General features: G+C 46.6%; 1 protein-coding gene across 1 annotated transcript in view; it reads right to left on the bottom strand.

Annotated features, from left to right (window-relative positions):
* DHX36 (DEAH-box helicase 36) overlaps positions 1-14015 on the bottom strand; it is a gene marked incomplete in the record, with an annotated part of 1900459 nt that overhangs the window by 1182387 nt on the left and 704057 nt on the right.

The raw sequence follows: 14015 nt of genomic DNA, 5'->3' as shown, positions 1-14015 counted from the left end.
GTAACCTTGGTCTATGGTTTGCAAAATCCACTTGTCTTTTGTGATATAGTGCCAATTTTTTGAAAATAAGGCTAACTTTCCGCCTAAAGGTGCTGTTATTTGCTCCCTGGTAGGCGGTGTCAGAGCCAAGTCACTGTGATTGTCCTGTTGCAGTGGCAGTGGTTGTGTCTGTGCCTCGGTTATTGCCTTGCCACTGTCGTCCTCTGTAGGCACCTCCTCTGGATTGATTTCTGCCTCTAGAGTCTATTCCTGCCTCTTTGAGATTTTGAGGAGTCTGGAAAGGACCAATTTTGGCAGGCCAGTTCCTGCTAAACCTTGGGGCTGAACCTGTAAGAAATCCTTAACTGTTTGTACAGATTTTGCCTTCTCTTCCATTTTCTTCATTACTTGCTGAGCAGGTGTACCAAATAGACTGGCTTTATCCATAGGAGCATCTAACAGCTTTGCTTTAACATGATCCGGCAAGACCTGTTCTTTCAACCATGCATGCCTTCTTATCACTGTGCCAGTCATGGCTGATCTAAATGAAGCCTCCAGTGCATCATAGCCACATTTTAAAGAATGGTTACTAACCTGCTGAATGTTAAAGAATGGTTACTAACCTGCTGAATGTTATTCACCATTTCTAAAACATATTTCTTATCTAAGGAATCATCAGTGGACAGCTTCTTAGTTAACTGATCAAGCATAAACTCTTGGTATTGGATCATATGAAACTGACAGTTTAAAGCTCTAGCTGAGAGAGTAGCAGAGGTGTAAACTTTTTTCCCCCATCTCTCTAAGGACCTGGATTCCCTTTCAGAAGGAATAGGGTTTTTTGCTGAGGTCGAGGCTACTGCCTTAGGCCCCTGGGATATAGTCTCAGGATCTGCAAGTGGGGCCTTGTATAGGTGGTGATGAGTGTCTGACACCCTGTAAAATCTATCTGGTTTGGCAGGGGCTGGAGGTAAAGTATCAGGAGCAGTGCAAACATCATTAAATGCATCATCCACAACAGGCAGTACTGGAGGTATAGCTAAGGGCCTATGTTGTGGTAAGTGCAGAAATGTCCTAAGCCTTTTTCTTGAATCTGAGAAATCTTGTCCCTGCCATTGGAATTGTTCTCTCATGGCATGTAAGGTTTCCCCAAAGGAGAATTCCTCTGGTGGAGAGGCAGATGGAATGGATTCTTCAGCATCGGAATCTTCATAAGTAGAAAAAGGAGCCTCTGGCTGATCTGTAATGTCTGAGTTATCTGAAGAATCATCAGAGGACACTGGCTCGGGGGGCTCTGCTCTAGGTCTCTTTTCTGGGGGCTGAGAGGCCCTGTCTGGGTGAGATTGGGATCCCCTAATTAAGGATATTAAATCCTCTGCCAGAGTAAGCATTTGTGAACTAGAAGTGGGCCTGTGTGAGGGGGGCTTAACAGGCACTGATTTAACAGTTTTGGCTGCTTTAGCCCTGGCAAAGGCCTTAATAGACATGGCTGCAGGAGGCCTAGCAGCACCACGTGCTGGGGTAGAGACATCCAAAGGAATGGTGTCTGATAAATCACTAGGAACCACAGTAGTAGGCAAAACTTCTGAGGCCGATTCAACTAAGGTAGCAGGAGCCTCAGTAGTAGTCATGGATTCGCTGAAGATTGACCGGTTTTCGGTTTCGCTGAAACAGAGACACTCGCTTGCTTAACCGTGGTTTCGCCAAAACCGCGGACCGCGAGTGTCGGTCTTTTCTTTGCTTTTTAACAATTTGGGTAGTCGGAGGATCCGATGGCATAATGTACGCAAAATCTGAGCGAAAAACTGTTCAGCAAACTCCGACCGGCCTAAGCGTCGGTTGAAGGAAGCACAGGCGAACAAGCTGCTACGCGTGGTCTGGGCCTAAGCAAGGCAGGCAGTAAGAGTGGAAATCTTTATGAGGTATTTGTTTCCCACAAGTTAAACAGTTATTGACTTTTTCTGACATCGGCTGAGGCAAGAAAGAGTCCCCAACGGGTACTTAGCTTTAGCTTTTAGAAGTCTTCAAGTAGTATTCGGTAGTAGTAATCTCTGGATCTGACCGACCGGCACTTGCGAACAGCTTCTGCTTCGGCGCGGCAAGAAAGACTGGGAAAATGGCGGCTGATGCCTTTATACCCGAAGACCAGCAGAGATGACGTCGGGTGAAGTGCGACATCAGCCGAAGCCGGACCCAGACTTTGGAATCCGGCCGACCGAAGGGCTGCCTGATGACAGGACAACCCATTTGTTATGACTGCAGATGCATCCTTGAAGGACATCTGTCTTCTCCTCCTTTTTGGGTTGTGGCACCCCATTGTCGAGGCTGGTAAGAGCCTTGTGACTGGCCTCTGCCCCTCTGTGGTCTGGCAGAAGCTGGAAAGGACCAGTTTTTGGTTGGCCAATTTCTGCTGAAACGAGGGGGTTGAACCTGTAAAAAATCCTTGACCGTCTGCATAGATTTCCTTATCCTCCATTTTCTTTAAAACTTCTTCTGCTTTTGCACATCCTGCTGTAAAGGTGCATCCAATAACTTTGGTTTAACATGATCAGGTAAAGTTTGTTCTTTTAACCAAGCATGCCTACGTATGACAGACCCTGTCACTGCTGCTCTACAAGAAGCTTCCAATGAATCAAATCCACATTGCAAAGTATGTTTTCCCACTTGTTCAGCTGCATGCAACAAATCTTGCATTTCCTTGTAATCAGGCTGTTCTGTATGTGTGAGCATTTTTTGTTTTAATTGAGACATCAAATATTGTTGATATTTCAGCATGTGAAACTGACAATTTAAGGCCCTCATAGCTAGAGTAGCTGAGGTATATACTTTCTTTCCCCATCTGTCTAGTGCTCTAGAATCTCTTTCAGAGGGCACAGGATTTTTTAGCAACAGGGTTTTTATACAGGAATTTGTGTGAGTCAGGGACTCTGTAGTATCTGTCTGGTTTGGCTGGTGCAGGAGGTAGTGAATCTGGGTTAAGACTAGATTCTGAATAAACATCATCCACAGTGTCTAACACAGGTGGAATAGCAAGTGGTCTGTGCTGGGGTAGTAAAAGGAACTCTCAGAGCCTTTTCTTAGAATCAGAGTAATCCTGGCCTTCCCAGTGGAAATGTTCCCTCAAGGTATGTAAGGTTTCCCCAAAAGAGTAGTCTTCTGGGGAGATGCAGAAGGGATAGACTCTTCAGCATCGGAGTCTTCATAAGGGGGAAAGGAATATTCCTGTTCCTCAGAAGAGTCTGAGGAAATTGAAACCTGGTCAGAGGAAGCGTAGTCCTCCTCCTGTCTTGGTCTTTTATCAGGAGGGGGATGGGAACCCCTGATTATGGTAATTAAGTCTTCAGCCATCTTAAGCATCTGTTTCTTAGGCATGGGGCCTTGTACTGGAGACTGCTGTACAGTCTTCTTTGTTTTTAAAGGAGTTTTCAGCTTTGCATAGGATTTAATAGTGAGTGTACTCGGTCTGAAGATACCTTCTGCAACTGAAGGCATTTCAACTGCACCGGAATCTCCTTCAGGCATGGAGTCGGAAGGGCCTAAAGGTAAAGGTTGTGGAGGCCTAGCAATCTCCGCTTGTGAATCGTATGTTGCCTGGGGTTCTAAATCAGCGGTCATCAGGGGCTGCGTAGGTGCCTTACTGAAAACCGGAGAACCGGCGACTGGCCAAGCAGAGGCCTTGGAGTCTGGTTTGGGTCTCGGCTGCATGTCCTTATCTTTGCGATTTTTATGCATTCCAGTCGTCAGTTGCTCCGACTGCATGGTATAATTAAATTTCCTACCAAAATAATATCGGGCGAAATCAAACCAATTAATAGTTCGTTTATTAAACCTAGCTCAAAACCGACAACCTGTGACATCGTGGTCTGGGCCTAGGCAAGGAATACAATAAGAATGAATGTCCTTATGAGGTATTTGCTTCCCACAAGAAATGCAATTGTTAACTTTTTCTGACATCGGACTGAGGCAAGAAAAGGTTCCCCAACTGGGTACTTAGCTTTATTGAAGACTTCGGTCTGAAATTCGATTTGAAAATCTCAGGAGTCGGCCGACCGGCACTTGCGAACTGCTTCTGCTTCAGGCACCGCGAGGCAAGAAAGACTGAAGAAAATGGCGTCGGATGCATCTTATATACCCCTGGCGCACTGACATCAGGGAAGAAGCGACAGCAACTGACGTTGGACCAAGACTTTGGAACTCTGGCCATCTGCGGGACTGCCTGACGGCAGGATAACCCAAGTGTGATGGCTGCATCAGTGTGACATGATGAACATCAGTGGTGCAACCAGTACTACTGTATAGTACAGAAACCTGGGCAGTAAAGGTAGAGCAGTTGGGAACCTAGAGGTGATGGAAATGAAGTGTCTGAGATGGGTGGTAGTATGCACACTATGGAACAGATGAAGAAATGAGAACATAAGAGCAGAAGCCAAAGTAGCTCCAACTGCAGAAAAGATCAGAGAGAACAGATTACAGTGATTCAGGCACATGTGCAGAAAAGCAGAAGATAATCTGGTGAAGATGATTTGGGACAGACAGGAAGAAGGCAAGAGGAAATGAGGACATCCAGCAAAGTGGTGGATGGATCGTGTGAAAAAGATCCGAGACAGTCGGGCATAAATGTTGAAAAAGGCAGGAATGTAGCACTGAATCACGAGAAAGATGGCGACAGTTGACAACATCCCAAACCCATGTAAAAAAATGAGACAAAAGGGGATGATGATGAAATGGTACAAATGGATGATGTTGGATATTCCTGTTGACACCATCCACCAGTATTTCTAGACTGCGATGATTATGCTGACTGCAGACAGGTTCTAAATGGGGAAGACTAGGCACCATTTCCATCTGCGACAGCCTTTTGCGGGTGAGCAGTACTAATCAGTATTGCGCTCGAGTGACATTCTGACTGTATGCAGTCTCAAAGGAATAATTAGCAGAGAAGTTTCAAGTCTATGAGGTGGTATCATTATTCTAGTCCATTTCCAGAATGTGCATTTCCACCACTTCAGATTCTGCAATATAAACTTAAGAAATCGCCCCTTCCACCCATAAGCACCATGGCCATTGACTGGGGATTAGAATGTGGGCTTCAGAAGAGACAGTGCCACATATCTGATTCACACCACACCTGAAGGGGCCAGTCCACAACAGAAAGGCACATATCAAAAGTGACATTGTACAAACAACTTTGGCACTGTGCCTGCAACTGGCAAGTAGGGGAATAGAAACCTGAACACAGGCCAAGCAACAAGAGTTTGAATAGAGGTTTAGGTGCTTGACTGTGTAGGCAGGAAGATTGGGTGCGACAATTCAGGGAGGAGGGCACATGCAGATGGGTTGATTTCCCTAGGGGAGCTCTGAAAAACAGTCGCGTGGTACCTCATGAGGGAGAGCAGGGCTGTTTTCCAGAGACAAATCCCTTGTGAAAGTGAAGAGCACTACAAAACTGCTTCACCTTACATGTTCTATGCTTGGGCTAGCACTGGGCAGGCACACAGGATTAGTGATAAAAATTTTCAAACCACACTTACAGCTGCATAAATATTGACTCCTCCCGCAGTGATGGGAGAATAAATGGGCCATTTAGCCAAGATGAGACTGATGACTTGTAGGCAATAAGAGCAAAGAAAAATAAAAACAGTCTGACACTGTATTTTAACACAATACTTCCTAATACACTGAATTATGCTTTTCCCATACCAAATTTAGCTATTTTCCAGCTAACCTGACTAAACTATCAAGTACTCAAAATCAATGTTAAAGAAGGAAAAAAATTAAAGTGTGAAGATAGGTAAAGGCTGCCAGCCTAGCCAGTTAGACTTTTGTAAATAATTCTGTTATTTGTAAATATTAATATAAGCCACAGGCTTGTTCTCTTTAATGGTACAAAATGCTGTTAAGATATGGAACTGCAAAAATGTAACAGCAGTGCACTTTGCTGTAACAAAGCTAACAAGTCAATTCTTTGATTCAAAACTCGGAGCCGATACGTCTGGATGAAGGAATTCTGCCTGTTGTTTTGAGACCAGAGTTAATGGCTAGAATTTGCATGTACAATTTCCTTTATTGCTCTGTTTCCTGACCAGCTGCAAGATCAAAGGAGCTATTAACCTCAGAGTCCGTTAGCCTGGGAACCAGTAAGAAATTATGTAATCTGAAATGAATCAGTGGTACTGTGTTATCAACTTAGAGCATTAGAGCACTTGTCTTGAGAACAGCCAACTCACCAGTCAGCCTGTGTCTACATGTAAGTAGGATTTTAGAACTGTGTTTTCTCTTAGATATAGCTAGGAAAAGGTAAGACTAGACTAGTTTGTTTTTCTGTGATGTCAAAACTTTTCTATGGTATTATTTTAAACATTTCTCTGTGATCTCTGAACTTTTGTCTTGCACTGTGTAAGAAGTGTTGTCTTGTGTTTTTATTATTTATTATTACATATTTTTAAACCTTTCAACTGTGGCAGTTTTGTGTAGAGATTTAAGCTTGAGTACATGTTATATATATATATATATATATATATATATATATATATATATATATATATACACACACACACACACACACACACACACACACACACACACACACACACACACATATAGTGATACTGTACCAAGTCACTCCAAATAAGCTTTGCTATTCAGTCATGCTTACCATTTGGATAATAATATTGCGCAGTAATAATTGGACACCCTTTAATAAGGGCCTTTGGGTAGCTGATAAATATTAGCTGGGTGGTGGCAGTGATTTCTACCGTATAGTCTGGGTAAAAGGGGCACAGCTGGAGAACCTGTGCCTGCCTTCCCCAGAAGTGCCTGTATGGTTGTATAAACTCTTATCTCAAAGTGTGTGTGTGTGTGTGTGTGTGTGTGTGTGTGTGTGTGTGTGTGTGTGTGTGTGTGTGTGTGTGTGTGTGTGTGTGTGTCAGCTGCTTGGGCAGGGACACGAAGCACTGGTTGAACACAGAGTGCGCTGGAGGTTTTAGCTTGCCCACTAGGTTGAGATCTGGACCCTATAGCTGTGCCAGTGGGGAGTCTTATTGGGGATCTGGAGAGAAAAGGAGACACCAGCCCCAGACTGACCATGATTCTGTGTGTGCTTTTAAGGGAAATTGTACTTTACTGTATGTGTGTATTTTTTCCTATATGGACGCCCCCTCACCGGTGTTAGTGGTGAGGATCGAGGCTCCTCGATTGCTGGGCCAGGGCACGGGCATCAGAGAACATTCAAAAATTAGAAGTTATGTACCTACCATAACATTCCATGTTAGTTGTCTTCTCTCGCCTTCTTTCTTGCTGGATGGGTTCGGAGCCGATCCTCGGCTCCGACTCGGCACTAGCTTTAGCTCGAGAACTCCTTTTACCAGCTCGAGGCAACCCTATATCCCATGATGCAAGGCGGAACTACCTCAGATCTCGTTTGGCAGCTAACTAACCCTGCTAAAGACTTATCCTAATATAATTAGGAACCATGGTTCCTAAAAGAAGTCCTCATAACAATGCTCCAGAGGAAGCAATCTAATAGGAACTCTCCAAGATCTGTCCAGGCCAGGGGAAGGAGGGAGGGCCTTAAGAAAGAAGCGAGAAGACAACTAACATGGAACGTTATGGTAGGTACATAACTTCTAAATGTTAAGTTGTCAATCTCGCCTTCATTCTTGCTGGATGGGACAGCGCCCCTAGCACCTGTATCCCGGGTGGCTCAATGGAACAGACTCTTGAGAACAGTGGAACCAAAACTGGCCCTATCTCTGGAGGCCAAATCCAACTTGTAATGAGACACAAAGGTATGAGGCGTGGCCCAAGTAGCTGCTGCACAAATAGTGTCAATGGGAAGTCTATCCTGAAAGGCTACAGAAGTGGATAGACTCCTGGTCGAATGTGCTTTTGGCTTAGAAGATAGTTGTTTGCCCCGTAGAGAGTAGACATAGGAAATGGTGGAAGTCAACCATCTAGATAAGGTCACTTTAGATACTGGAAGACCCAACCTGTTTCCTGCATAGGAGACAAACAACTGGTCTGATTTTCTAACTTGTTTAGTCCTATGTAAGTAGTACCTGAGCTGACGATGAACATCCAAAAAATGCAGCTTCTGTTCAGCTCTGTCAGAATAGTTAGGAAAGAAAACTGGTAGATCAATAGATTGGTTAATATTGGCTTGAGATACAACCTTGGGAAGAAAGGAAGGGTTAGTTCTGAGCGAAACCCTATCCTTATGAAACACCAGATAAGGTGAACGAATACAGAGGGCCTGAATCTCAGAAACTCTTCTTGCAGAAGTAACAGCCAGCAAAAATATAGTTTTCCATGTCAACAACTTTAAAGAACACGTAGCAGACGGTTCGAGAGGAGGTAGAATTAGGGATGCCAACATAAAGTTCAGATCCCATTGCGGAGGAGGATGTTTCACAGGCGGTTTTAGGAGAAAAACTCCTCTCAAAAGGCTTTGCATAACCTATGAGACATGATGTTATTGTCCTGCAAGCCAAGATGAAATTTGGAAATAGCAGCCAGTTGTACTTTGACTGTAGATGATGACGATCCCGAATGAAAAGCCTCCGCCAGGAAATCCAAAACAGAATGTATAGGAGCGGTGAAAGGATCAATATTTCTGGCTTTTGCCCAATAGAAAACGCCGCCACTTCCTAGCGTAAACACTTCTCGTGGACGACTTTAAAGAAGAGACTAAGATGTCTCTGACTGAGTCGGAAATCATTGGTAGCCTGGCTAGGAAGGAAGTGGAGCAACCAAGCAGTGAGGTTGAGAGAATGAATGGCCCGGTGCTGCTGACCCGACTGGTGGATCAAAAGATCCGAACTGGGTCCAGATGCCAGGGCTGCACCAGAAGGTGATGATGTAGAGACGGAAACCAAATTTGTCGAGGCCAATATGGAGCAATGAGGATCAATTTGGCTCTCAAAGCGGTGGCTTTCTGAATGACTTGTGGAATCAATGGAAAGGGAGGAAAAGCATAAAGAAGTCCCGAGGCCAATCCTGGGTTAGAGAGTCTCTCAAGGGTTGGCCTGGAAGAGGAAATAGTGTGAAGTAATCTGGGCACTTGCTGTTTTGAGGGGTAGCGAAAAGATCGCAACAAGGGTGCCCCACTTCAGAAAAATCTGATCCACTACAGACTGATTGAGAGACCACTCGTGAGGCATCAGAATAGATCTGCTTAGCCTGTCCGCCAATAGGTTGGACCTGCCGGGATGTGCGTTGCTATCAGAAACCACTGAGAAGAGATCGCCCATTGCCAAAGTCTGAGAGCTTCTCGACATAAGGGATAGGACCTGGTTCCGCCCTGTTTGTTGATGTACCAGACCACGGACATGTTGTCCGTCTGTACTGCAATAGTCCCTGTGGGAAGAAAGTCGCCGAGGGCTTGCAACGTTAAAAGCACTGCTCTCATCTCCAGGACATTTATGTGCAGGTGGTATTCTATGGGTTGCCACGTCCCGTGGACCATCCTGCCCTGATAATGCCCCCCCCCACCCGATCAGAGAGGCAACCGTGGTGACTGTGGCAACTGGAGGAGGGGAAGAAAGGGTCGGCCCTGATGAAGAAGAGGGAAGATATCCACCATCGTAGATGAGCCCTGCAAGACTGTGTCACTAAGATCTCGATCTCATGGGCAGATCGTGGTACGACCACTGCGTGAACAACATCCACTGCAGGAGACGCATGTGGAAGCGAGCCAGTGGAAGAAGAACAATGGCTGCAGCCATTAGGCCTAGAACTTTCAAGACAAACCTGGCTTTGACCTTGTTGCTTTGTAACAGAAGCTGAACAAATTTCTGGATGTCCAGAATCCTTTGATTTGTTAGCCTGGCTAACATTTTGACGGTATCTAACTCTGCCTATAAAGGTGATAGACTGGCAAGGCAGCAGAGAGGATTTTTCAAATTCACGAAATTCCTAGACTCTTGCAAAGCTGTAAGGTGTAGTCTCTGGACCGAAGAAGCTGATCCTTGGAGGTGGCGGAGAGGAGACAGTCGTCCAAATAAGGAAACACTTGGAATCCTCGACGTCTCAGGTGAGCTGTGACCACTGCCATGCATTTGGTGAACACTCTGGGGGCTGAAGTGAGGCCAAAGGGCAGTGCTCTGAATTGGTAATGACTGGCTCCCAGCCGAAAGCGGAGAAACCTTCTGGAGCGCCTGTGAATCTTTATATGATAGTACGCATCCTGAAGGTCTATCGAGCACATCCAGTTGTCCTTGCCCAGAAAGGGCAGAATGGATTGCAGCGTGACCATCCGAATCTTGCCTTCTGACAGACTTGTTTAGTCTGCTTAGGTCTAGTATTGGTCTCCAATCTCCGTCCTTTTGGGGACCAAAAGAATCTTGAGTAGAAGCCGGATCCTACTTGGTCTGCCGGCACTGTTTGGATGGCTCTTTTCCCAGGAGTTTTGAAACTTCCTGTTTTGCCAAATCCCTTTGACCGGGTGAGATGTCTGGAAGGGATTGTAGAGGTACGGAAACCTTTCAAAGGGGATTTTGTAACCCTCGGATATAATCGACTGTACCCACTTCTCTTGTGATAGGGATTGCCAGGCTACTGGGTACAGCGAAATTCTTCCCCCGACTGCCTCCAAGGGTGGACAGTCGGGCAACACCTCAGGGATGCTGAAAGGGCTTCTCAGGAAGAGGCTCCCTGTTGCCCTGGTTCTGAGGACCCCCTGCCTCTAGGGCGGCGTCTATTATTGTTACCCCTCTGCCTCTGGGGGTAAACTGACCACGTGTGTCCGTGTAGCTCCTTGGGCTTTACGGAACCACATCTTGAACCCCATCTGACCCTTGGGATATGGTCTAGAAGGAGTGGAAAACTGGACTCCAATGGCAGAAAGAGTTTTACCGTCCTGTTCACATCTGGTCAAAGTATCCTTCACCTGAGGTCCGAACAAAGCCGAACCGTCAAAGGGGGTGTTGGTGAAGGACGCCTTAAAGGGGTCTGCAAAATTACACAGCCGCATCCAGGCTTGGCGCCTAAGAGCAACACCTGTGCCTGCGGCCCTGCTGCTCCATCGGCTGCATAAGATATGAGCCGCATGGAGGAGTTAGATATCGAATTCAGGATAGCTAGCTGAGAGGCAATCTTTTCCTGAGCCCCAGCAGCTGAAGGATCCTGGACTACTTCTCCCAGTTCCTTGAGAATATCTCTGAAGCCTGGTGAAGTGACAAAGGTAATTCAGCTTAACGCATTGCAAATGTCGCTGAAGAAAACATCCGCTTTCCATACCTGTCCATGGTCCTAGAATCCTTATTAGGAGGATGGACAGATACTGAAGGATCCACCAGTTCCTTCTTAGTGGCCGCCACCACCATAGCATCCACAGAGACACCTTTGGACAGGAACTGTTTGTCCGAAGGGGCCGTGATGAACTTGGATGGTCTCCTGGGGACAGGTTCCACAGAATCTGGAGCTTCACGCCTTCGAGCCACTACCTGCATGAGTGGGTCGAAGGCGGAGACACCCAGGAGGTGGAGGGTCGGGATCCAAAAGCCTCCAGGTATACCGACTCATCCTCGGAGGGGTCAATGGAGGGCCAATTCCCCCTCTGTTTGAGGAGCTCAAGGATGTCTGAAAATGAGACATCCTCAGAGGGGGACCGTGGGGAACCCTCCGACTCATCTAAGTCGGTATCAGATGTAGTAGACTCAGGGGAGTCTGTGTGTTTCCTCTTACGTCCTCTTCCGAGGGGTTCCCCTGCAGGGTCAGGAGAAACCTCGAAGAGGAGGAAATTCCCAGTGGGGAAACCCGGGGGATGGATCCCTGGGCCCGAGAGCAAGAGGCTGGCAAGAGGCATCTGCAGGCACTGATGAGGGAGGAGCTAGAGGGATAGACCGTTGACCAGGCTCAGAGGCCAGGACACTCCTCATCACCTCAAAGGCTCCTCTCCCCGGGAGACCTGAACACACCCGCTCAAGAAACAGGAATGGTCGGCTCCAAGGAGAGAGAAGGCTCCGAGGCAGATGTCGGCGCCGAGCTTACCAAAGCTGAAGCTCTGAGAGGGAGAGCGGGGTCGGACAAGGGTCCGATGCCACTAGCCCCCTCGGAGCCGACAGTGGAAACCCGACGACCGGATCCCTCCAAGGAAAGTCTCAAGGAGGAGATCGGAGCCGAGGATGACGGAGCCGAAGGATGTATCGGCTCCGGCATCGAAACAGTCGCTGTCCCAAGAAGCTCCGGCTCCGAACTCTGGCATGGAGTCGGAGGAGGAATCTCAAGAATCGGGGCTGTAGCCGAAGTCTGTTGAGACGGGCTATGGAGCATTTGGTCCAGTGCCTGAGATTTCAACAGCCTGCTTACCACCCTCTCCAAATCGTGGTCAGACAGCCTGGAAGATCTCGAAGATCGGCTCCGCTCCGACAAAAGAGGAGACCCCGGAGCCGAGTGAATACTTAGTATCGAAGGGGACCGGGATCTCTTACGGGCCGGAGCCATCGGAGCCGAAGTCCCTTGAACCCCAGATGGAGCCGAGGATCTCTCGGCTCCGATGCTGGATAAAGTGTCGGCCCCAGCCGGAGCCGACAAGGCAACAGTAGTCAGGGTATCGGAGCCGGCCGGCACCGAACCCACTACTCTAGCAGAAGAAGTATCGGCTCCAGCCGGGACCGATGCTCGGAGCCGGAGCCACCGGAGGAGGCTTGGACACCGTAGCCTGAGCCTTCGGTGGCTTAAGAGGTTTTCCTGCCCCTTGCTTAGGAGGAGAACCTTCAGGTTTTAACAAACCTCGGAGGATCAATTTGTTCCTCCTTTCCTGCAGGACTCTCTGGCTAAAGGCATGACACAATGCACAGGAGTCCTGCAGGTGCAAAGGCCCCAGGCAATACACAAGAAGTGTGACCGTCTGTCAGGGACATTTTCTGACAGCACTGGTCACACTTCTTGAAGCCTGAGACCTTGCCTTCCCTAGACATCCTAAAAGGATATACACAAACAGTCCCCACAAACACACAACTTAATCCCTACACAGACACACAGGAAGGGAATAACTTGGGGAACTAGGCCTGAGTAAAACTTTAACTGAAAAAACTATTTTAAAAGTTTAAAAAGGAAGGGAATAGGGTGGGCTGTACTAAATACAGGCTAACCTAACACTTAAGGGAAATTAAACCCTTAACTAAACTTTTTTCTTCTTTAACAAGAAAAAACTTACCTCAGCTGGCAAAGGAGACCTCTTTCGCTAAGCGGCAAACGAGATCTGAGGTAGTTCCGCCTTGCATCATGGGATATAGGGTTGCCTCGAGCTGGTAAAAGGAGTTCTTGAGCTAAAGCTAGTGCCGAGTCGGAGCCGAGGATCGGCTCCGAACCCATCCAGCAAGAATGAAGGCGAGATTGACAACTTAACATCAGGATGATTTCTGACTGCCCTTAAGCACCCACCTCCCACAAGTGAGAAGCCAGCTGCCGGGGATAAGAAAATAATCAATTCTCTAAGCTCAAAAACCAGACCCAAAGACATGTGGAGCACAAAAGTATTCTTCCCTGTTAACTTCTGGAATCTCAAAAAAATGCATGCATGTAAAGAGAGGTTGCAGTCAACCATTTGGACCTCTCCTCAAACACCAATTATAAGGAAGATGCATATCAAATCACTCTCACTTATTTCTAAAGAAAACCTTACAGTAACCTCTCACCAGGTCGCACTATCTTATATTTGGGACCATAGGCCACCACTACAAATAAGAAATTTAGACTCAAGCTCCAAACCTCTTATCTGCTTGTTGTGCTCCACATCGGATCCTTTGATGGAGATGCCAAGAAGTTCTTATAGTGAGCCACTTAACAAATGTAAAACAATGAACAGTATTGAAATCACAACTATAACAGTGAAACAAGTACACAGATAAACATATATTAAGAAAGAAAAAACTAACATTTTTATGTAGTATACAGGTTTCGTTTTCTCACAATTAGCATTCGCACTGCCATTCTTTCCCTTAAACCTTACTCCTCCAGATTATTATTCTGCAAGTACTGTTCCCAGAGATTCCATTTATTTCTACGTAATTTTCTCCTTCCTTTTCCTAAGGATCCCC

Source organism: Protopterus annectens, chromosome 4.part1 (assembly GCF_019279795.1).
Source record: "Protopterus annectens isolate FY-2018-M chromosome 4.part1, PAN1.0, whole genome shotgun sequence".
Classification (NCBI taxonomy): Eukaryota; Metazoa; Chordata; order Ceratodontiformes; family Protopteridae; genus Protopterus; species Protopterus annectens.
This window is presented reverse-complemented; position numbering and strand designations above follow the sequence as displayed.